General features: G+C 46.0%; 1 long non-coding RNA gene across 1 annotated transcript; it reads right to left on the reverse strand.

Moving 5' to 3' along the window:
• Window positions 1-1,058: 1,058 nt before the first annotated feature.
• LOC122232112 lies at window positions 1,059-7,764 on the reverse strand. Its single transcript, XR_006209473.1, has 3 exons — window positions 7,709-7,764; window positions 4,166-4,325; window positions 1,059-2,603 (listed from the first exon to the last, which is right to left on the reverse strand). It is a non-coding gene; the product is annotated as an uncharacterized LOC122232112 (long non-coding RNA).
• Between the last annotated feature and the right edge of the window lie 15,344 nt (window positions 7,765-23,108).

A 23,108-nucleotide genomic window follows, 5' to 3' on the forward strand; every position in this document is an offset into this window, starting at 1 on the left:
GTGCTGCATTTAATCATGTTTAGCTTCACCAGCTGCTCAGTCTTTTTAGATTGTTGTGCATACCGGTGGTATCTTTGGTTTGTGTTCATCCCTCTTTATATGTCTTTTCCCAGCCACGGGTAGAGGTGTTGAAGGAGACGAGGATGAGGGACTATCTTATGGTGCAGGATGCCCTCTGGGTAGACACTGACCAATCATCAGCCCCTTTGGATCCCAAGACTTCTCCTAAAATAACTAAATCTCAGCCTTTTAATTTAGCAAAACGACCACCAATGCAACTTGGATTGAACACAAATAATGGCATGAACCAAATTGGCTGTGGCCCCGGTTCTCGCATGCTCTGGCTGGAGGTGGCCTACTGAAGAGTCTCCCGTATTTCTTCCATAGCAGGGGCTTCACGTTGGGGAATTGCGGGCGCACTCCTAACCACAAGCATTTAGAGGTGCCCAGAATAGTTCTTTGTGCAGAAACTTCCCAAGGACAATGACAGGTTCCATTATCTTGATAAGAGTTTCTTTTGGATACCATCCAGTTTCCTTGTTCCCATTCTTTGCTCACCAAACAAACTCTTGGTATATAATTTGGTCTTTCAAGCAGACTGGTTCTGGAGCCAAAGTATACTCCTATTGTAAATGAATGAATTGGCCCCTGGCTTACCAATTAGTGTCTGGTGAGTATAATTAGTGTAACTGGATTTACTAGAATCTGATCGCCCTGGGGCGAATTGAACTTGAAAAGGCTAACACTCCATGATGCTGCCATCCTGTGTGTGGGTGCTCCCACTGTCCCCCAGGCTCCTTCCCCCTGCTTCCTTCACTTTGTCCTTGGACTTTTGCCCTCAGGGGTTCCCTGTTCAGGTATAACCCCCCCCCCCCCCCCCCCCTGGAGAGGCAGTGCATTGGGCTTCACTAACCTGTGCCTCAGTGGGAAAGAGTTGGAAATAACTCTGGGGAAGATGGTGATCGTTGGTGAAGGAGAGATGGCTCCTGGGTGTCTAAGGGGAGGGAGAGAAAGGGAAAGACAGGTAGCAGAGAGGAACTGGGAAGCCACAGGTTTGATTTCCTTTTATTTTCCCATTTTGTTGTGAGCCGACTCTGGACAGCAGCTGCCTATGAGGCTTCCAGTTGTGTTGGTCTAGATCTCATGTTGTCCTTAAAAATATTCTCCCTTCACTCTTTTGGGGACAGGCCACTTAGTGTCTTTCATAGGACCTGTGTCAAAAAATTCTGCACCTGTCCCGAGGACCTCAGAGCTTGTTTTCTTTCTCTACCCATTCCTTTGAATGTTTCCGAATATCAAGATGTCCTTTGGTGGATAGCACTCAAACCCAAGACCCACCATTTGGTTGGAAATACAATCGCTTAGGGGTAGGTGGGGAGGGCTTTGGGGTTTAGTGGAAAAATACCGGGCCCTGGAGTCCCACTTTTGACTCAAGCTCTGGTTCTGCCATTTTCTAGTGGTGTGATTTGAGTAAGTTACCTAACCTCTCGGAGACTCAGATTCCTCTGAAGCAGTTACCGAGCTAGTGTGCTATTTTGGGCACCTCATTCAAAGTAGTTCTTCCTACCACTGATACTCTATTCTATCACCTTTTTCATTTCCTTCATAATTCTTATCACAATCTGAAATGCTTCTTTCTACTTACTCATTTCTTGTCTATTGTCTGTGTTGCTCTAGTTTATAAAGCCCATGAGGGCAGGGATTATGTCTCCCTGGCTTTGGACTTTAGCCCCATTACCTAGAGCAGTGCCTGGCACATCGTAAGTACTCAGGACATATTTGCTAAGTAAGCAGATGAATAAACAGTATTATCTTTTACATGTACTCAGTACCCAGTTAACGTAGAAGTCACTCTGTGTGAACAGTCCTGGTCTCCTTCTTTCGGATCTGCTCATGTCCATTCAGTCAATTCCATCTGCAAATATTTCTTGATATTTCTTGATACCTACTATGTGCTAAGCATTGTTCTAGATTCTGGGGATATAGCAGACACGAATCCTTGCCTGGTAGAGCTTGTATTGTAGTGGGGGCAGATAGGCAAAACAGTAAAGACATAAAATATAAGGAGGCCAGATGGTGAGAAGCACTGTGGAGAATGGTGAGCCAGGAAGGGGTTAGGGAGGCCTAAATAGGGGTGGTTAGGAAAGGCTGCAAGGGGGAAATATGTATCAGAAAAAATCTGAAGGATGGAAGGGAGTGAACTCACAGATTTGTGGGGGAAAATCTTCCAGGCAGCGAAAACAGCAAGTGCAAAGGCCCTGAGGCTGGACTATCACTGGAGTGTGCTGAGAGGAGAGGCTATGGGGGCTGGCTCTGTGGGGCTTATAAACCATGCCAGGGCTTGCAGCATTATTTTGAGAAAGATGAGAGTAAGATGATCAGACTTCTATTTTTCAAGGGTCATTAGAGTGTTTCTTTCTGGAAGATTCTGCAGTTGGATTGTGTCCTGATGGACAGCAAGCTGTATCAATCCTCCTACTCTCCATTCTTCTGATGGGAGGCAGTTTCTGTTGGGAGATGTCCTGGACACCGGCCTGGCTCTGTGTGTCACTTCCTCTCTCTGGATCACAGAGTCCCCAGCTCGAGGCCGCATGTTGGTGACCCTGGAAAACAGGAGCGAGGACTGCTCTTGATAACCCACCTTCAACAGCCAATGCCTGCTGAGCACCTGCTCTGCTTGAGGCACCGTGATTACAGAGGAGCAGCAGGAAACGCTGAGACAGCTTGCTCTTCAGATCGTGGTGGGGCTGGATGGGGCGGGGGTCCCTTGTAGCCTGGTTGGGAAGACGGGCTTTCTGAGATCAAAGCTGACTGTATGCATCATACACATTGTGCACGAAGGGTTATTAGAATGGTAACAATGGCTAGCAGTTCTGCTGTGTTACTTAGCAAGGGCAAAATCAGATTTTGGAGGTCAGCCTGACACCCGAAGGTGAGCCGTGGTCACACAGACTTCTGGGACCCAGTGGCCAGAAACAAACAGCAATATCTGAAGACGCCCACCCCTTCCCACCCAGGCTCCCCAGCCTTCTGCTTGCACCCTTAGCTCAGCGACCCTGGTCCGTCCCAGTCACAGGGCCCCTGGGCTCAGAGATCAGACACCCTGCAGAGGCGATGGGAACCTGTGTTGCCTCCAGCCCCCCAGAGGGGCAGGCAGGGCACTTGCCTGTGGGTGGAGCCAATCTTTGAAAGAAAGCGGGGCTGAGGCCACGTAAGCTGAGGGCAGTTGCCTGCCCTGGGGAATCTGCCTGGAACCCCAGCTCAGCATCGGGGCACTGCCTCTGGCAATGCCCGGAGCCTCACTGGGCCTCTAGTTGTCCGTTCCGTAAAAGGAAGGGCAGAGCTCCCTCAAGGGATTCCCAGCTCTGCCCCAGGCTGCCTGCAGGAGGAAAGGGGGGTGGTGGGGGGGGGGGGTGGTAAGCTGGAGGACGGTGAGCACAGGAAGGAGGAGGAGCTGTCTGAACTGGCACGGACCCCTCCTCCTCCGTTTTACATTTGGGGGCTTCCCACGAATTTCAATTTAGGAAAGGTTTCTAGCGCCGAAAAAAAAGTAAAAGCCATGTGCACGCCTCCAGGGTTCCAGTGAGGGCCATCCCTCTGGGACGGAGGTGGGGAGCTTGGTTCCACCTCCGGAGTCTGCAGGCAGGTGGCCATCAGTATGGTTTGCCTGGGGAAGGCCCTTCCCACGTGGGGCCTGCGTGCCGAGCCTCGGAGCTTTCATGAGCTGCTCTGTCCTGTTTTTCTTTTTTCAATTATTTATTTATTTAGAGAGCGAGCGAGGAAGGGACAGAGAGGGGGGGAGAGAGGATCCCAGGCAGGCTCCGCACTGATGTCACAGAGCCCGATGCATGAACTGGGCTCTACCCATGAACTGTGAGATGATGAGCCAAAATCAAGAGTTGGCTTAACCCCCCGAGCCAGCCAGGCGCCCCTGTTCTGTTGTTCTTAATGGCAGCTCCGTAGCTCCAGTCTTCCATCCAGATGTGCTGTTCACGCAGGTGCTTCTAAGCCAGTGGGCAGGGGAAAGGGAGAGGGAGCAGATGCTGCTGGAGGGCTGGGTTCCCCCAGAACCCTCCTCTACACACAGGAAGGCCTCTCTGAACAGGGTCTTATAACCAACAAAGGGCCTTGGGACAAGGCGGGTTTCTGGTGATGAAGGACCTACCTGGTGGTGCCCTCAACCCCATTGTGTCCATCCTGCACGTTAGGGACGTCCACCTTCTTCCTGCTCCGCTGACATTAGCCATTTTCCCACCTGGGACACATCCCCAAGTGGCTTTGAAATGACAGGTAGGTCCCCTCCACTTCCCTCTCCCTGGAGTCTTCTGGAAAAAAAAAAAAAAAAAAGCACACATGCCCTTGTTGCTTTTTTTTTTGGCTCTTTACTACTGATCAAAGAGGAAGAAGAACAGAGTCACCAAAATAACGAAAATGGGGATACTGTGCCATTGGGAAAATCACACTAAGCTCTCAAGAAGGATGCTCCCGGTCTGGGCAGAGCTATCGATGAAGCTTGCTTCCCAGGCTCCTGGCAGGATACCCTCCTGCTTCCCGTCTCACGCAGTCCAGAAAGTCATGCCTTGTTCTTCGCTGGGTCTTCCCACTGGTGGTCACTGGATGACCCTTGTTTATACTTCGGCACTACGTTTAGGTGTCCCCTTTTCCGAGAAACTGCCTCTGCCATCTGGTTTAGATACATTTTCTGTACGTTCCCATCACAACTTGTATTAATACTTACTGCCCCCTGTTGTAATTGTCAGCATGTGCATCTGTCTCTACGACCAGGCAGTGTGCTTTGTTCGGTGAGGGAAGGATACATTTACCCTCTTTCTCCCTCACAGATATTTCTTACTCCGACCACCACTATTCTCTGCTGTGCTCAAGGCACACATCACTAAGCTGTAAGAGCTCCCCTGTTTTGATGATCCCAGACCTGGCTTCATGACCATCCTCGGCCCAGCCCACCAGGATCCAAACTAGCATAACCCCTGGCAGAGGAATCCGATGTGCTGTCTGGTCTTAGGCATCCCTAGGAGATGTGTATCCTTGCCCTCTAGTCCCCTGAGACCTACCAATTCTTGGACTGACAGCAGGAGAATGAAAATCAATGAGGCTATCCTGCAGAAACGTGCCTACTTTCATCAAGGGGAGAAGTAGAACTTGGGAAGAGGTGTAGGATTAAAAACAAAATCCCCGGGGTGAATGTATCTTCTATCTGAATGAAGCGAAGTGTAGACGCCCAGCCTTGAATCCTGACTGGCGTGAGTTCATGGTATCCTTCCAGAATGACACAGCAGGAGACCACAGGTTATCGGCTCATGGCAAGGAAACCAAGGTGTCATCTGATAGCCTCGGTGTCTCAGCTGAGAAGCGGGGCACTGCTCCTCCAGGTCAGCATGACAGGCAAGTCCTGCAAATGCTTCTACCAAGGGTTACCAACCACCAAGAGCACTTTGATCAAAATACAAGACAGGCAACCTTGGGGAGAGTGGGGGGTTTACCAAAGTCTGGTGATAAAGACTGGGGGTCCCAAAGGGAAAAGTGATACCTACATGACAAAGCCAAGGAGAGGGACCGTTTGTAAGGTAGGAGGAGGTCAGGGGCAGGCTTTGTGGGTTTGCCAAGCTCCCAGAGTTACACAAAGTGAACGTCAAGGGCCAAGAAATCAGAGCCTGTGAGATGGTCGGAGGGGGTTTGGTCTGAGGTTTGGTTTCTCAGCTCCCGTGCTATGGGATTAGTGTGAGAGCCAGAAGATGGTGGAAGCTAGGTCGAGCCCACGGAATCTATGAACTCACCCCTCGTACCTTCTACTTTCCAATCATGTTGTTCTCCAAAGCAAGGGGCCAACAAGGGCATGCACTGCCAGAACAAATCATCCCAAAGAGATGATTTCCCTTTGGCACCACGCTCTATGTTTGCCCAGCAGCCCACATCCTGCTATGCCCCACTCTTGGGGCTGACTTCCCCAAAGTTTATTCAAATTCTCCAAGATTAAACTTAAGCCTGTATTCAGAGAGCACCTGAGAGTCTTACAGGTTCACCTAAAAGGAAGTTGGGAATTGTATCACTGTCAGTGTGTCTGCAGTTGGAGAATGGCCAGATCGTTCACAGAGCAATCAATCTAACACACCTAAGTTGTTCCCACAGATTAACCATCAACTGTTAGCAAAAGTCCTCACTTCCTTTACACTGATTTATGGCAGCAATAGAAATATACCACCCTAGTGGGCACGCCTCCTTTCAGCTGGGAACCTATAAATGTCAAGGTATTTTTCTTCCAGTTGAGAAGAACCCAGCAAAATGGGGATCTCCACGGTCATCTTCCAAATATGTCTTTTACTGGGTCCAGTTCTACCTACAGGTATTATATCTAATTATTATATTCATTAATTTCGCTCCTGCAAATCCAAATCATAGCAAATTGTATCTACTTATTCCCTGGTGTTAGACTTTCCATCTCGAGGGGAGTTTTGTATCAAGGAGGAGGCAAGTCTTTGCTGATAATTGTCATTGCGAGTACTTAGAAGGAATGGCTCTTTTTTCCCCCCTTTTGTTTCTGGCTGAGAAATACAATAGTTGTACTTAGAAAAAGTCGATCATTATGTCAGTGTTTTCAGCGAGTAGCTCAACTAAGGAAATGATTGATTGGCCTTAGAAAAATCCTTGGTGTTACGGAAAAGTGTGTGTGTATTATTAAGAGGCCCTAAAATTTTGATCGTTGGTTGAGGACATGGTTTGTGTACTATAAAAACGGGCAGTAAGACTGCCCCTGAAAATGCTCATTACGTGACTTATTTCTGCAGGTATATCTGGCTTGGTAATATTTACAGGCCAAAGAGCTGAGCACAGACAAGATCATTAAGACTCGAAATTTGTGTCTGTCACTCACCGCTTTAGAAGCTCAACAACTCATGGGTATCTTTGTGTTCTTAGAGTGTCAGGTGGTCAAATGGACACAAAAGAGCCACAGGCAAATCAGTGTGACTGTGGAATCTCGGTGTCCATGTATGAGATCGTACGTGAACAGGCCGGTTAGCCAGTCTGCCTGTTAGCTATCTCTCCATCTCTCTCCCTTTTCCCATTGTCTCTGTCTCTCCCTCAGTTCCTCCCTTCCGTTTTCCCTTGCTTCCCTTTCCTCCTTCCTTCTCTCCCTCCCTCCCTTCGTCTCTTCCTTCCTTTTTCTCTTCTATCTCCCTCCCCCTTTCTTTGGTGTCACCTTTTTGCTCCATTCGTGAATTTCAGAAGACGGGGCCAAAGAACCCTAATTCCCAGAGAACTTCTAGAACTCTCACGCCTACCCCCAGGCTTTGTAGGGGAAGCTCCCAAGCTAGAGGTTCATTTGGGAAAGGGCCTTCGTGAAAGCAGCACCCCCGTGATGAGGCCCTCGCCGCGCTGGTGATGGGGGGGCGGGCCAGTTCTACGTCAACGGGGTACTGACTACATGGTGACCGAGGGCGCCCACCTTCTTTTCTTGTCAGGAGGACGTCAGTGGATACTGGCTCCGGGCAGTGGGTACTGGCTCTGGGCAGTCTGGGGGCTGGAAACTTCGTCTCCATCAAAATACTTGCAAATGGTGGTGTGGGGGGGGTGTTGTTAGCTCTGGCTTTTATCTAGAGGACATTAATCCCTGGACTTGGACTGGCTGAGCAGGGACACGAGATCCACGTCAGCCCCTGAGGGACAAGGTGCGAGTTCCCCCCATTGTTACCTGCAGAGGGGCTTACGGCCGCAGGGATCGCGGATTGCGGCAACTCGTGGTTTTACTAGCGGGTGTTATAGTCATGCGCATGCGCAAACGCGTGTGCGCGCACGCACGCGCGCCGGTGCTTGCTGTTTAGACGTGGGGGATGACCCTCTGCAACGTGCTCCCTCTGTACCAGGTGCTCGGGTGGAGAGCGTGCCTGTGTTTTCCGATCTAAACCTGCCAACAGCCCCACAGTTAAGCATCACCACTGGCGCATTGCAGACGAGGAAACTGAGGTTCAGAAAGGTTACGCGGTTTGGGCCGGGTCAGCAGCGGGTGAGCGGCTGGGCCGGGGTTTGAACCCTGGAGGCGGTCCGCTGGCATTCAGGGAGCCGTCTTGGCCCGACGACTCTTGCTGCTTCTCGAAAAGAGCCCAGGAGACAAACCTCGGCATTTGGCTCGGGGCTGGAGCCCCCGTGGGGGAGCTGGGTGCCCGCCGGCCATGGCAGCGGGCACCGTCCTCAGCTTTGGTCCTCGCACAAACTCCTGAGAAAAATTCAGTGCCCCCAGGTTTGTGCGGGGCTGGAGGGGCCGTGGAACCCCTGCCTCTCCTAGCCACGTCTTTGGCGCTGCCGTTTGCCAGCTCTGGGGCCTCTGCAAGCCTCCCTTTACTCGTTTGTGATATGCGACCGTGTTCCAACCTCCTAGGGTCACATCGACGGGAAGTCACCGCCCAGTGTCCGGCCCATAGAGGGCGCCTTGGAACTGCTCACTTTTAAGCCTCTAGACGCTGTCCTAACGTTTTATCCAAACCTAACTACCTAAGGGCCAGTGGTGTCTTGGATTGGATCCTGGGAGAGAAAAAGCAAAAGCAAGTGACATCCAAATAAACCCTGGAGTTTAGTGAGTGGGAACGTACCAGCACTGATTTGGTAGTCAGGACAAATGCACCCCGGTAGTTTTGGGTAGCATCAGAGGAGTTGGGTCAGGGTGTGTGGGATCTCCGTATTAGCCCTGCAACTTTTTCTAGAAGCCTACAGTTATTGAAAGAAAAATTTTTTTAAATTTTTTAAATGTTTTTATTTATTTTTGAGACAGAGAGAGACAGAGCATGAGCGGGGGAGGGGCAGAGAGAGAGGGAGACCCAGAATCCGAAGCAGGCTCCAGGCTCCAAGCTGTCAGCACAGAGCCTGACGCGGGGCTCGAACTCACAGACCGTGAGATCATGACTTGAGCTGAAGTTGGATGCTTAACCGACTGAGCCACCCAGGCGCCCCTGCAAGAAAATTTTTCATGTAACTTCCTTTGGTCCCATTTCTTGAAGGCCAACGTTTTGCAAAACGAGGAAGTAATAACTGCTTACAAATGAATTCCAGCAGGTTGCTGAGCCTTGTGTGTACCCTTTCCACAGCTTCGCAAGGGATTTAGCAATGACTGATGCCTGAAATAAGGAGAAAACGAATGAAGGGGTTTTCAGACATTATGAGAAGGTGTTTAATGTGGGTGACATCTGGACAGGGGGCGGGGCGGGGGGGGGGGGCGGATGTGGGACATGGGGAGGCACTCCTGAATCACCATCCTGAACAGCTCTCCTTTCTTCAGAGCACGATTGTTGCACAAACTCACCAGTGAAAGTTATGTGACTCAGTCTGGTTGAGGTGCACAATGTTCTGGAACAAGGAGAAAGTCCGTGGCCACACTCCAGTAATGCTGTTTCTCTGCCATGTTGACAACACTCATGCTGTTCCCTTTATCTGGTTACAGTCTTCTTCCCACTCTCCCTTGCCTTCACCTGGCTAAATCTAGCTGCTATTCTTATTTTATTTAAAAAAATTTTTTTTAATCTTTTAATGTTTATTTTTGAAAGAGAGAGACACACAGTGAGAGTAGGGGAGGGGCAGAGAGAGAGGAAGACACAGAATCAGAAGCAGGCTCCAGGCTCCGAGCTGTCAGCACAGAGCCCGACGCGGGGTTCAAACTCATGAACCGCGAGATCATGACCTGAGCCGAAGTTGGGCACTCAACCGATTGAGCCACCCAGGTGCCCTGTGTTGAAAGTTTTTAATTCAAAATTCAGTTTACTCAGTAGATACAGGACTGTTCACATTTTCTCTTTCTTGTGTCAGTTTTGGTAAATTACTTTTTCAAGTAATTTGTCCATTTCATCTCAATTTTATTTTATTTATTTATTTTTTAATGTTTATTCATTTTTGAGAGAGAGAGAGAGAGAGAAAGAGAGAGACAGAGCATGAGCAGGGAAGGGGAGAAAGAGAGGGAGACACAGAACTCAAAGCAAGCTCCAGGCTCTGAGCTGTCAGCACAGAGCCCAATGCGGGGCTCAAACTTGCAAACCCGAGATTGTGACCTGGGCTGAAGTCAGATGCTTAACCGACTGACCACCCAGGCACCCTTAGCTGCTATTTTAAATACCGCAGACATACCTGTCCTGTCCAGGAATCTTTCCCTGGCATATACTCTTAACACACACACACACACACTCACAAACAGGCACATATACAGATACACACACAGAGTGTATCATCCCTATGGTTATCACTCTTATTTTTCCATGGCATCTTGCACCAAATTATCTGTGGATTTTTCTAGGGATCCTGCTATGCTGGGAGGCGCTGGAGGGCAGCGTCTTGCTCATTTAGGACCTGGCTCCACATCTTGCATTTCCAAGAGCCTGACCGAGTGCCTGGCTCATGCTGAACATAGTGATGCAGCCTGAATGCTCCAGTGCGGGGCCAGCTGGGCCAGAGCCATTGTGCCTGTGAGCCGTCCCCAAAGGCACGACTTCATGCCAGGTCCTGAGCAGGATTTCTGTTTCCTTGTATATAGTTTCTGGGACGCTAAATTAAAAATGGATGAAAAGACCTAAATGCGAGACGGGAAGCCATCAAAATCATAGAGGAGAACACAGGCAACCACCTTTTTGATATCGGCCTTGGCATTTTCTTACGAGACACGTCCCCGGGCCAGAAGTGTGATAAGGAAACAACAGTATACGTTTGTTAAGATTTATGGGGTTTATTTCTTTTTATGTCTTATACATTCTTTCCTATGCAAAGGGTAAAAAGCAGGATGGATACAGAAATGTGGATGCCATCAGCCCGACTGATGTTTGAAGGTGTGAGAATGTGTGAACCAGTGAAAGTGTCGGCTGAAATTTAAATCTCACAAATAAGCAGAAAATATAATTTCTGGCAGACTATATACGTATATATATATATGGTGTTCTTTGAACAGTAGTGTTTAAGAATAAAATACTTTGCGGGGCGCCTGCGTGGTTCAGTCCGTTGAGCATCTGACTCTTGATTTCAGCTCAGGCTGTTAACTTCACAGTTCGTGAGTTGAAGCCCCACATCAGGCTCTGTGCTGAGAGCGCCGAGCCTTCTTGGGATTCTCTGTCTCCCTCTCTCTCAGCCCTTTTTACACCCCCCCTCAAAAATACACAAATAAACATTCAAAGGAAAGAATCAAATACTTTGCAATTTCTGTAAGTTGAAATCGATGGTATAGGGCAAGGAAGGGGAGCTATTAGCTGTGACTTTGGTAAATGACTTAACATCTCTGAACCTCGGTTTCCTAATCTATAAAATGAGGACGTGTATTTTGGAAATGGGAACTCAGAGAAAAGTCATTTTTTTCTAGTCCAACCCCAGGGTTTCTCCACCTCAGCAGTACTTACATTTCAGATCAGGTTGAAGTGTTGTTGTGGGGCTCTGGCCTGTGTATTTTAAGACGTTTAATAGCGTTTAAGATGTTTAACAGCGTCTCTGGTCTCTAATGAGTTTCTTATTTTTGTGTGTTTAAATATCTAGTTCTTTCATTCTGAAAATTATGTTGCTTTCTGGTGCGAAGTCAGTATTTTATTTTAGAATAAGGGTTTTTTTCCCCCTATATATTTAATTCGTATAGCTATATTTTGAATATAGCTAATATAGCTAGTATTTTGAATATTTCAAAGCTAATTTTTTGAATGCCAGCTACATGACAGACACTGTTTTAAACACTTGGTGTATTTTTTTTTCTGGTTTTGTCTTCACAATAACCTAATGAAGTAGTTCGTGTAATTATCCTCATACAGATAAGGAGACGGAGAGTGAGGTTAATGATTGCTCACGTTTAGAGGGCAAAGGAGCAGCAGCACTAGAATTTAAACCTACGTTCCTGTGTCCCCCAAGCTCCTGGGTGTACAGGTCCCACTCCCAGCACCCCCACTTTGCCCCATCAGGATCTTTCCTTTTCAAGAACTTAGTTTTAGGCTGTTAATGTTTCCTAATGAACTCAGAACCCTTTTTTAAAAGAACCTCTCAAAGAAGAATCTTTGGATGGGAATGATAGTAAACCCAAATTGGTTTACAGTGAATGACACTTCTGTATTCAGTCCTTCCAGCCAGAAACCTAATTCGTCTATCTCTCCCTCTGCAGGAGACGGCCAAGAAGCTTTGCATAGAGTTTGTATTTTGTGTGTGTGTGTGTGTGTGTGTGTGTGTGTGTGTGTGTTTGTTTACTTATTCTATTTTTGAGAGAGAGAGAGAGAGAGAGAGAGTATGTGTGTGTAAGTGGGGGAGGGGCAGAAAGAGAGGGAGACAGAGAATCCCAAGCAGGCTCCACAGCTGTCAGCCCAGAGCCCAACGTGGGACTCGAACCCACGAACTGTGAGATCATGACCTGGGCCGAAACCAAGAGTTGGATGCTTAACCTACTGAGCCACCAAGGTGCCCCTAGAGTTTGTATTTTATTCTTGTAAATACTGTTTTTTATTCTTATTCTTATTAGACTGTTTCGAAGGAGCCCTTTAGTTAGTGTAGAAGTAGTGTCCCTACCTCCTCAGAGCCCATTTTGCCCCACGTCTTCCCCTCTGCCTGGCTCACATCTGTTTGTACTTCCTGGAATTGTGCCGGGGAATCACATATGATCTCCGCTAGACTCCTGGACATCCCTCAACTGGAGCCCTTAGTTTCCTGTTCACCAGTTGCTTACCTGGACGCCTCACCTGCTAGAGCAAATTTACAAAGGACAGTGGAGGCATCACGCAATGTCAATACATCCCCTGCCTGAGGGGTCCAGCGTCCCATAGGGGCTGCGTAAGTGGTTGTCTAAGGAAGTGTATCTCACCATACTGTTGAACTCGCTGTTACGTTTCCTTTACATATGCTGTTGCACAGTGGTTTTCCCATGTGTCAGAGTCACCTGGAGTGCTTAGTAAACACACATATTTGGGCACCACTTCCAGAACTCCTGATGCGTAAGTCTGGGGGAGCCCTAACAATTTGCATTTTTAACACATTCCGGGTGCTGGCTGCTGCTGCTGACTCGTGGCCCCTGCTTGAAGAACCGTTGCTCCAAAAGAACTTGTTCTTATGGAGCTGGAACAGGGAGTTTGTTGGTTACTCAAAAATGTTGTTTAAAATGGGGAACCATAAGCTAGGATACATATTTTAAGTGTTTCGCTTTAACTTAAGACGCATAAATACACTTTGACTCACCAATTTGCTGCCTTAGGACTTTCTCCCAGTAGGGATCTCCGGTGGTTCTCCAATGTCTTTCTTGCATAAACCAAACCAATTTTGCATATCTGAAATTTCTAGCCTTCATTTCTCTAAAGTGAAGTGTGAAATGAAAGACACTTGCAAAGCGGTATGAACACAGACATTCTCATGTGGTTGTACGTCTTTCCTGTGGTTGTACGTCTTTCTTATATTCTTCAGTGTCTCTCTAGTCTGATTTCTTTTTAGTACCTTGATTTTATTTCCAAAGCCTTCAGCCTCATTTTTATAGAAAGCCATCGTTTTCTTTTTACCCACATTTCATCGATGTACTTAATATTTAATTGAATTTAATCCAAGGACGACTGGCGTAATCAAGGTTGAGGTTCATACCTGCCTCTAGCTGATCGTACAACTAAGCTGGTTAGGACTGAAGTTGCCAGGATGCTAGGAAACAGTGCACCAGCCCTAGTGATTGGTAGGTTTACAGGGAGGATGGAGGGCATCAGTTCACTTGGAGAGGGGGTTAAATAAAGGTCAGTGAAGGGGTGCCTGGGTGGGTCAGTCGGTTGAGCGGCCAACTTCAGCTCAGGTCATGATCTCGCGGTTTGTGAGTTCGAGCCCCGTGTCGGGCTCTGTGCTGACGGCTCGGAGCCTGGAGCCTGCTTCGGATTCTGTGTCTCCTTCTCTTTCTGCCCATCCCCTGCTTGTGCTTGGTCTCTCTCTGTCTCGCAAAAATAAATAAATGTAAAAAATAAAAAAAAAATTAAAAAAAAAAGGTCAGTGAAGAGAATGTGTTTACTGCCACCTACAGGATGCCTTTCCACCAGAGTATTCAGATATTGCAAATAAAAATACAATGCACCTAGTTAAATTTGAACTTCAGATTTATAAAAAAATATTTTTGGTTTGTGTGTGTGTGTGTGTGTGTGCGTGTAAGTGTGTCCCATGCAAATTTATTTGGGACATACTTACACTAAAGAAGTACCCATTGTTTATCTGAAATTCAAATAAAACTTTTTTTAAGACAATTTTTTAGTATAGTATGTCCCATACAGTATTTGGGATATACTTACATTACAAAATATGCTTGTTTATTTGAAAACCCAACTTAACTGGGACTCCTGTAACTTTTGTCTGGCAATCCTACTTCTGCTCCATATTTTCTTGACATTTGTTGCCTTTTTTCAAGTCTAGATGAAATATCTGCTCCTCTCTGGAATTTTCCTGCCCTCCTTCTAAGCCCATAAATCGTTCACTTTGAGATTCCCACCCTGTGCTCTGTTTTCCTCTCAAGGGTAAGACTGGATTACTGGCTACCGAGACTGGATGCTGAGTCGTCTCTAAGCTCCAGAGAATGGAGTCTTGTCCTGTGTGATGGAGTCCTCCCTTCTCCCCAACTTTCAGTGCAGTGCCTCATGGGCAGTGAGAGATCAGTCCATGTTTGCTGAGTGAATTATTTAATGAGTGAGGCCCAGCTAACCCTCCAAAGTAAAGTGTGATGCCACCCCCTCCTCTGCGTGAATTAGCAGGGAGGTGAGATTTAACGCTGGTTTTCAGAAGAGTTCTCATTTGGCCCTTTTTCTTTGTATTTTTCAGCAATATCAGTGACAGAATCAACCATAGAAGCCACTTCTGAAGAGGCACAGATAGCAGGTGGTAACTGAACTCTGGGATTGGGTGGTTGTGGGGCCCAAAGCCACCCCAAGGACTCAGGAGGGCCTGCTATGGAGATTCTTGCTGGGTTTTAGATGTAGGACAAGGAAGGGCCTCTTCTGATGGGGTCTACCAGGGCCCGGGCCTCTTCCTCGTAAGGTTCCACACTGACCAGAAGATAGGTCCTGAGTCTTCATGCTGGCCTCTGCCCAGTGACACCCCTTTCCTAAGATCTCTCCCCCCTCAGGGTGTTCCCTGGGGGTTGCAGCCACTCAGAGAGGCAGCAGAGGCAGGTGTGGACAGGAGGATCTGACTAAGACTCTGGATATAATCAGTTATGATTTCTCTTCTTTTCTAGAATTTTTATCAAGTGTTGGGAAAACAGTGAATACCTCTGCCTTGGTTGATGCTTTAAATAGTAACTTCTTCTGCTGTTTCTTTATCTTCTTCTAGCCCTGTGTGTGCACGGGTGTGCCTGCCTGTGCAAAAGTGCAGACCTTATGATTTGGGTCACATAGTTCAATGTTAAATATATAGATGCCAAGAGGCAAAACTGTGCCATGGGTAAGAGCAACTGGCCTGAGTACAAGTCCTGCCCCTTATTGCCTACCAGCCAGTTGGTCTTGGGTCACCTTCCAGAGCCTCCGTTTTTCCATGGGTTGTTTTGAGGACTAACCAGGATGATACATGGAAAGCTCTTGAATAGCATCTGAGCAACTGCGTGGTTTGGTCAGGGCTCAGCACAGGTTGTCCTGGACGATGTGTGCTGCTCAGGAAACAGATCCTACCTGTGGCACTGCCCCCACAACGCACATGACTGTGGCCATGGGGAAGACATGGGCCATCTGCTCAGGGGGGCCTCCAAGAGATAATGCATATTACATAGCTCAAGGCAGAATCATGATAGCAATGACCTCTCTTCCTCTCCAAACTGATTTGTCCATCAGGAAAGTGCAAACAATGGAGTGCTTTGACCAACTTATTTTACCGCTAAGTCAACTTCAGTTTACTTCTCTCTAAGAGGAGGGAATCCTACCATCATGGGTTGCCATGAGGACCAAATGAGACAATGTGGGTGACGTACTTAAAGACAGTGAGTGTTGGAAATTGTAGAATTATCATCATTGTAATTCTTACTGTAATGGTGGCTGACATCCGTTGTGTGCCGACAACACGCCAGCCAGTCTGATACACATTCGATCTACGTCTCTCGTTTAATTCTCCCGATTAAATGAGAATTTAATCGAGCGTCAGTAAGTCTCAGTAAGTGACCACCTCTGTCATTTTATGAGAAAGGAAAGACATTTTCACCTCCCCACTGTCTTTGTCAACACAAAGCCACTTGACTGTTCTTTGGACCCAACAGTTGCCAATCTATGCTTTTAGTGATTTCAGCCGGTCAAGAACCGAGAAGCCAAAGCCCGCCTTCTCAGCTCCTCATGCCCATTCATACGAGCCGGCCAGGCTACGTTCCCTCAAAGAAATAAGAAAAGGAAGGGGTCCCACATTTGTACGAAATTAGGTACAAGCCTAATTTGCTTTTCTTCAGGGATGAAACGTTCATTTCTATTTTAATGAAATACAGAAATATCTGCAACAGGAAGTATGCAGAAACAAGTGCCCACATTATTAAAGAGTGTTACAGTGAATTTATTCTTCAGATGTAAAAAGCCATTTTTTTTTTAAGTCACCATGTCTCTTGGGACTAGCTTAGCATTTTGTTCTCCACACACCAGAGACGCAAGAAGTCTTTATCAATTTGAATGAAGTTTCAAAGACAGATTACAGATCTGTTGACGTTGATCCACATGCAGTGGCTATAACTCTACTTCGGAGTCAACCAGAAGAAAACCAATGGTTCACATGTGGATTTCTTGGTCAGGATCCCTGTAGATGAAACACACTCATGTCTGATTTTTCTTTTATTGCTTTGTAGTTTCCCAATCAGATCTTCTCACAACACCTGGTGAGTACTGTCAAAACAATGTCTGAATTTGGTTTAGAACTTAATTATTATCCTATACAGTTATTTACATCTTAAGCACAAACACTGCCTTTAGTGAATGGTATGAGGTCTACACAAAAGCATGACTTGTGTCCTTTATAGAAATACAAAGACAATAGAAGCTTCTTTCAGTTATAGAATAAATGGACCAAGTAGTTATACTGTTATGTTCTTCTTCAATTTTATTTTGCCTTTGCCTCAAACTTTTATGTACATCAGAATCAATGAGGATATTTTTTGAATGCCAGTTCTTGGGATCTACCTTCCTTCCCTTCAGAGACCCTGATTTGGAGGGTCCGGTTTGAGGCTCAGGAATCTGAACTCTGATTCCTTCAGTTTCAGTTTCAGTTTGAAACTTCAGTTTCAAAGTAACTGAAAATGAAGATGGTCCGTAGACCGCACTTTGAGCAACCATGCTGCATGGCCCAGTACTGAATTAAGTTTTTATGTTTGGAGTGTAATTCCAGAAGCATGACATTGCTAAGAATTTCCAAAGACAGTGGCAGAGATACGTATATATGTATTTTAAGTTCTATCTGTTTTTACTTATTTTTTTCTTAATGTCTGTATTTTGCTCAATGTCGAGTACATTTAAGTTGGTAACATTTTCCCAAGTGGTTCATGGCGGCATCATAAGTCTGACTGATTGATATCAAGGCTTTTCAACAAGTGCATTGCTAACATTGAACGTTTACACCCCTTTCCAAATGGCCTCAATATCTTTGCTACCTCATTTGGCGAGAACCAGTCCTGCCATGGACCCTTCTATGCAGGAGAGACTACAGTGTGGGCTCTCTGTGTGGTGTTTCAGGAGAATGTGTCTCCCGATCTCAGGGACTTATGGTCTAATGGCAAGATAGACAGTAATCATACAGTTACAAGTACAGCTGTGGGAAATTCTGGAGCAAGAGGTACATGGCGAGAGAGATGTGATCAGGCTATGAGAAAGAGACCAGCTCCAAGATAGTCACAGGTGAACTCAGGTCTGGAGCTAGTGCAGGAATTCACCAGACAGAGCACGAAGGAAGAGTGGTTTTCTGTTCTTCACTGCATTTGCTGTCAGGAATGTGAAGGAACAGGTACAGACTCAGAGGGACGATAGCCACCCTGTTTCTGCCTTTAGATACTCCCCTCCTCCATGCTTAGCCATCTAGCCAGGGTACTGCCCTGATGGGAGGTTATCTCTAGGTTCCATTTTCCAAACTGCCCTTGACACATTTTCCAAAGCTCTAACAAAAAAAAAAGAGAGAGAGAGAGAGAGAGAGAGAGAGAGAGAGAGAGAGACTTACAGTTAATAGAGTTTTTGAAGTGTTGCCTGCCATTGGTGGTAGAATACCATTTGTCTTTTGGAGCAAATGGGTTAAGAGCCACAGCTGGACTTGATTCTTGTTTGCCTTCTAAATTCTTGTCTAAATATGGATGGAGTTGGTGGAAGGCAAAGCCAGAGATGCGTTCATGAGCAAATCCCTGGGAAGCTCATCCTTCGATCATATCTTGAACTGACATATTAAAGATGAGCAGTGTAGCACGATCTCTGCTTTGTGTCATCCTATCCCCCCTGTACCAACCCCTTAAGTTGGCCATTTTCTTGGAGATAGTGAGACTTAATGAAGAGGGCTTATACACAGCTTCCATCCACAACGTCCTTAACTCCACTGAGATAGACGCAGACTATACGGCAGAGTAGATGGTACCTGAGAGGATGAACTAATCTGGGGGCTTGTGACAGATGTAAGATGAAAGCCTTCTTAAAGATGAAAACCACAATAATTGAAAGCACTCTTATCCTGGAGTGGTGCTACACAAAAACAATATGGAAATTTAGTCAAGGCTGCTGAGTGACTTCATATTGAAAACCTCATTTTGTTGAGTTTATGGAAAGTAGGTTGGTGTGGACCACTTTCCTTGCAAGAACCACAAGGAGTGGGTTGGTAGCAGGCAGTGGCTGTGACAAAAGTCAGTGCAGGATGATAGCTGAAAGCCTTGACAATAGAGGTGGAGTCTGTATGTCCTTGGACTCATTTGTTCAATGTTTGTGACTCCGTGTCCTTGTCTATAAGTGGGGATACTGGGTTGGGGTAAAGATGAACTGAGATAGTACATATAAATAGTAAAACATGGTGTTGTTCTCAACTATGAAGATGTAATACTTCTTCAGTAAATGTGTTTAAGGTCCAGAGCACTTTCCAGAGGGCTATTGGAGTCACCACACAGTCCCCTTAGGCTTCCCTTCTAGAATAACTGGAGTGGTCTAGCCAGTAGATATGGGCTGGTTTGATGACACCGGTTTGTTTTTATACTCAAGCTCTTCTTCAGGCCCTCTTCACCCCCACTAGAACAATAATGTATGCCATGTTCAAATGTACACAATAATTACTCCAGAAGATTTGGGGCAATGGTTGAGTCTAGATGGAAAGGGACCAGCTCCCTTGGAAAGTGACTAGGTCTTTGGGGGGAATGTCTTTTGAGATCTCTTTGTAGCTTTTCCCGGTTGGTTCATTCTGATGGTTCAACTGTCTTGGACATGGTACCCAGCAGTAGAGACCAGACTATTTCTGTTCCTGGAAAACAAAGAAGTGGGAGCTGTTCTTTCCAAGTGATTTACCATCATTCCCAAAATGGCAGCTGACATCATCTACAGCTCTGTGGTTGCTTGCTGGAAGAAAGCAAGTGGGTCTCAGTACATTTGTGGAAAAGTGTCTGTTCAGACTGTGCACAAATAGCCCAGAGACAACCTTAGTGTTCTGTTTGGTGCTATGGCTGGATGTTGTCAGGACTCTGGATCTCAGAGCTTCTGAGTTGGATGTTTATTGACTGCCATGTGACTAAGCAAAGATACCTGGAACAAGAAAATAAGAATTGTGTGGTGTCATCTGTACTGTGTTTAAATGTCAGAGTTTTCAACAGAGGACTCTCTCAGGCATGTCTGTCATCATGTCCTTGAGTGTGGGAGCAGGGATGGCATGTCAGAAATGAGGTGGGGATGTTCTGGTGCAGACATTTCCTAGGTGTGTGGCCTCTGTTGAAAGAATGCTCTAGCTTCTTGTTTCCATTTTGGATTGCTTCTCCATCCTCAGGGGCGTGCAGCTACATGGCCTCACTGGCCCTGTTACTGGGTCATCAACAATATGAAGCAGGGCAGCTGGAGAAGTCCAGTGTGGAACCCCCATTCAAAGTGTTGAGACAAATGGGGTGGTTCTCTGGCATCCAGTCCCCTCTCTGGTCTGTTGGTTTTGCTAGAGAGAGACAAATCTCTGAACCCCTGAGTTCTGCTCCCAGCAGGACTCACATTTATAAAGAATCTGGAGAAGTTTGTCAAATGCCTTAACTTTCCCTGTACCAGGAAGTTAAGAAAAAAGGGATCGTGAAAGAAAATTTATTAAAATTTATAATAAGAATTTAAACATAGCAGATCTCCTGTATGAAGTAGATTTTGGCACATTAGCATTAGAAAAAGTAAAAGTGTTACCATCACATGTCCTTTTAGCAAAATGAGATGGTCCAAGTTCTTGCTGAGAAATATCACTGATGAAATCCTTTCCACTGAAGTGAGTGAGCGCACTATATTTTGTTTTTGTACTTAGAATTATATTACTGACTCTTTGATTCTTGCATTTATGGAAGTTCCTCTAGGTTATCATAATTTGAAGGCTCAGAGTCTGAGATTTCAATTGTACAAGCATTTTCACCATTACTCTTAGCATCTACAGGACTGCTCTCTATCTCTTTATGTTCCTCTTCTGACTCATCTAGTTATTGTGAAACATCTTCCTTTGTCAATTTTCTTCTCTTTATCATTGATAACAAGTAATGAAACGTTCTGAATTCTTAATTTAATTCAATGAAAGCCAAAAGCATCCTACAAAGACAGTGTCTCCAGTCTTTAAAAAAATACCCTCTTGAAAGCTACGGTGATATTTGGGTCACTGAGAAATGGTGACCCATTCCATTTGTCTTCTAGATAAAGCCTACCATTCCATTTTTTTCTTCTAGATAATGCCACCATTCTCTCTTTGTCTTTATTATAGAACTCTTTTTTAATGATAGTTAATAATTAATGAGTAATGATGAACCAATTTCTCACATGATGAAATAGCAAAATGTCTCAAGATATAGGAAAAAGGGGATCACTGAGAGCCCATAATGTATCTTGGACTTCTAAAAGGATCCAGTGAACCCATATAGTGACTATAAGAATGAGTTTTATTCTGTTTTCTTTTCTTTTATTAAAGTTTTTTTATAAGTTTATTTTTGAGAGAGAGAGAGAAAGACAGAGCATGAGTGGGGAGGGGCAAAGACAGAGGGAGACACAGAACCGAAGCAGAATCCAAGCTGTCAGCACAGAGCCTGACGCGGGGCTCAAACTCACGAACTGTGAGATCATGACCTGAGCTGAAGTCGGATGCTTAACCGACTGAGCCACCAGGCGCCCCTATCGTATTTTCTTCTAATGAATAAATATTCTTTTTGTCCTTTGGAAGACCTCTAAAAACATAGAAAGGTCATGACCTATCAATCCTCACAAATAGAATGCGATTTGCTCAAAAAAAGAAACTCAAAAACTAAAATTAAGCCTGATGGCCCCTGAAGGTGTCCTTAGGGTTAATCTGAAGTCGAAGGGCATGGAGAGCTTTAGAGTGGCCTCACTGATGATAAAGATCCAGGGTTCTCTAGATGTCGGTTTTCTTCAAGATAGACTAGAAATTTCACAGGGTATGGATCAGAAGGAAGAGGTCATCTGCTGCCAGAATAAATACTTTTTTAGGGGGCCTCTGAGTGGCTATTCTGAGTGCTGACTCCACTCAAATTTCAGACTGGAAGGAGGATTCAACTGGCATCCAGAATCCTAGAAACCCGTCTACGCTGCCTTTTCTTGTCTAGCCTTTCTTTCTGCGAACAGATTACGCTATAAACTGTAGCGTAAGTGGGCAGCGTAAAGAGGCATGTACTTCATTACATCTAAAATTATCAAACACTCCATATCCAGCCCACTTGTAATCTATTCTTGCAAAACCCCAAACACTGCAAGAACACTGTCGGCACAGAGACCCAAGAGTGAGCCACAGCGCCCCCTGGCATGGTTGTAAGGTAACGCTCAAGCCAATTTCTGTGACTGTACATCATTTATAAACAGCAGAACCTCTGTTTCAAGGTGAATTTTGTTTCTGTCTAGGTCTGTGGAACCCCTTGACTACAGACTACGGTAAGACATTTTTTCTTTACTTGTCTTCCTGGGGTTTTGCTCACTGGCTGAGCCAGCCAGTTCTGCTGCTGTTGCTGCTGCTGTTGGCTAGTTGAGGCTGAGTGCAGTCTTGGCCACAGGGCTAGCACCTGTCCTTTAGAACGCAGGGATGGAGAGGGAAGGATCAGTGGATGCTGAGACCCTAGGCGTGTCCCAGATCCGCACTCAGCCAGTCTCACCTGTCATTCTCCTTCCTTCTCTCTGCTTCTCGCTCATTCGTTGCGTGAGATTAGCTTCAGCTTGGTGTCAGGAGAGATAGGTGAAAAAAAGCCAGTGCCTCTTCTTAGTGATAGTTATCTTGATGATAACTTACATCTCTGAAGCACTTTCTATGTACCTTGCACAAAATCAGTTTCATACACCAAATGAGTTAATGTATAAAAAAATCATTTAAAAATATTGCTTGGCACGTAGTATGTGCTCAGCTAATGCACACAGTAAGTGCTATTATCATGAAATCTTTCCAACACTTTGAGGTAAGTGGTATTATTACCCCCAAGTTGCAGATGAGGAAACTGGGGCACAGATTGGTCACTTGTCAATAGTTATATGTCTAAGGCCACAGGGTGGGGAAGTGTCTGGGCAGAAATTTGAACCCAGAACAGGTGCCTGTTCTCTGTTCACTATTCTTACTAAATCTATCCATCTTTCCTCAACCTCTGAGCATCTGTGCACACTTTCCACTGAATTTGATATGTCAGAGTCCTTGATGTGACCACTTAGGACAGTGGATCCTACCATGGGGTTCTTGGCTCTGTTGAGACCAATCTCTGTCCTTTCAGAAGCTGCCCTGAGGGTCCAAATGTGGCCTTGGAGGGGCTGGAGGGGAGTTTTTTGGTGATTGACCACCAGTAAAGGGCATCTGAGGGTAGGGAGACTGAGAGATCTTCTGCAGAGACATTCACAGCAGTGAAGGGGCAGCAGGAAAGACTGAGGAGGCCTGGAATGCACCTCTAGAATACTCTAGAAACAGCCCGATTGGCATTTCCTCTCTCTTTCTCTGATTCCTTCCTTTATAAAGAC

The sequence above is a fragment of the Panthera tigris genome, chromosome D2 (assembly GCF_018350195.1).
Source record: "Panthera tigris isolate Pti1 chromosome D2, P.tigris_Pti1_mat1.1, whole genome shotgun sequence".
Taxonomy (NCBI): Eukaryota; Metazoa; Chordata; class Mammalia; order Carnivora; family Felidae; genus Panthera; species Panthera tigris.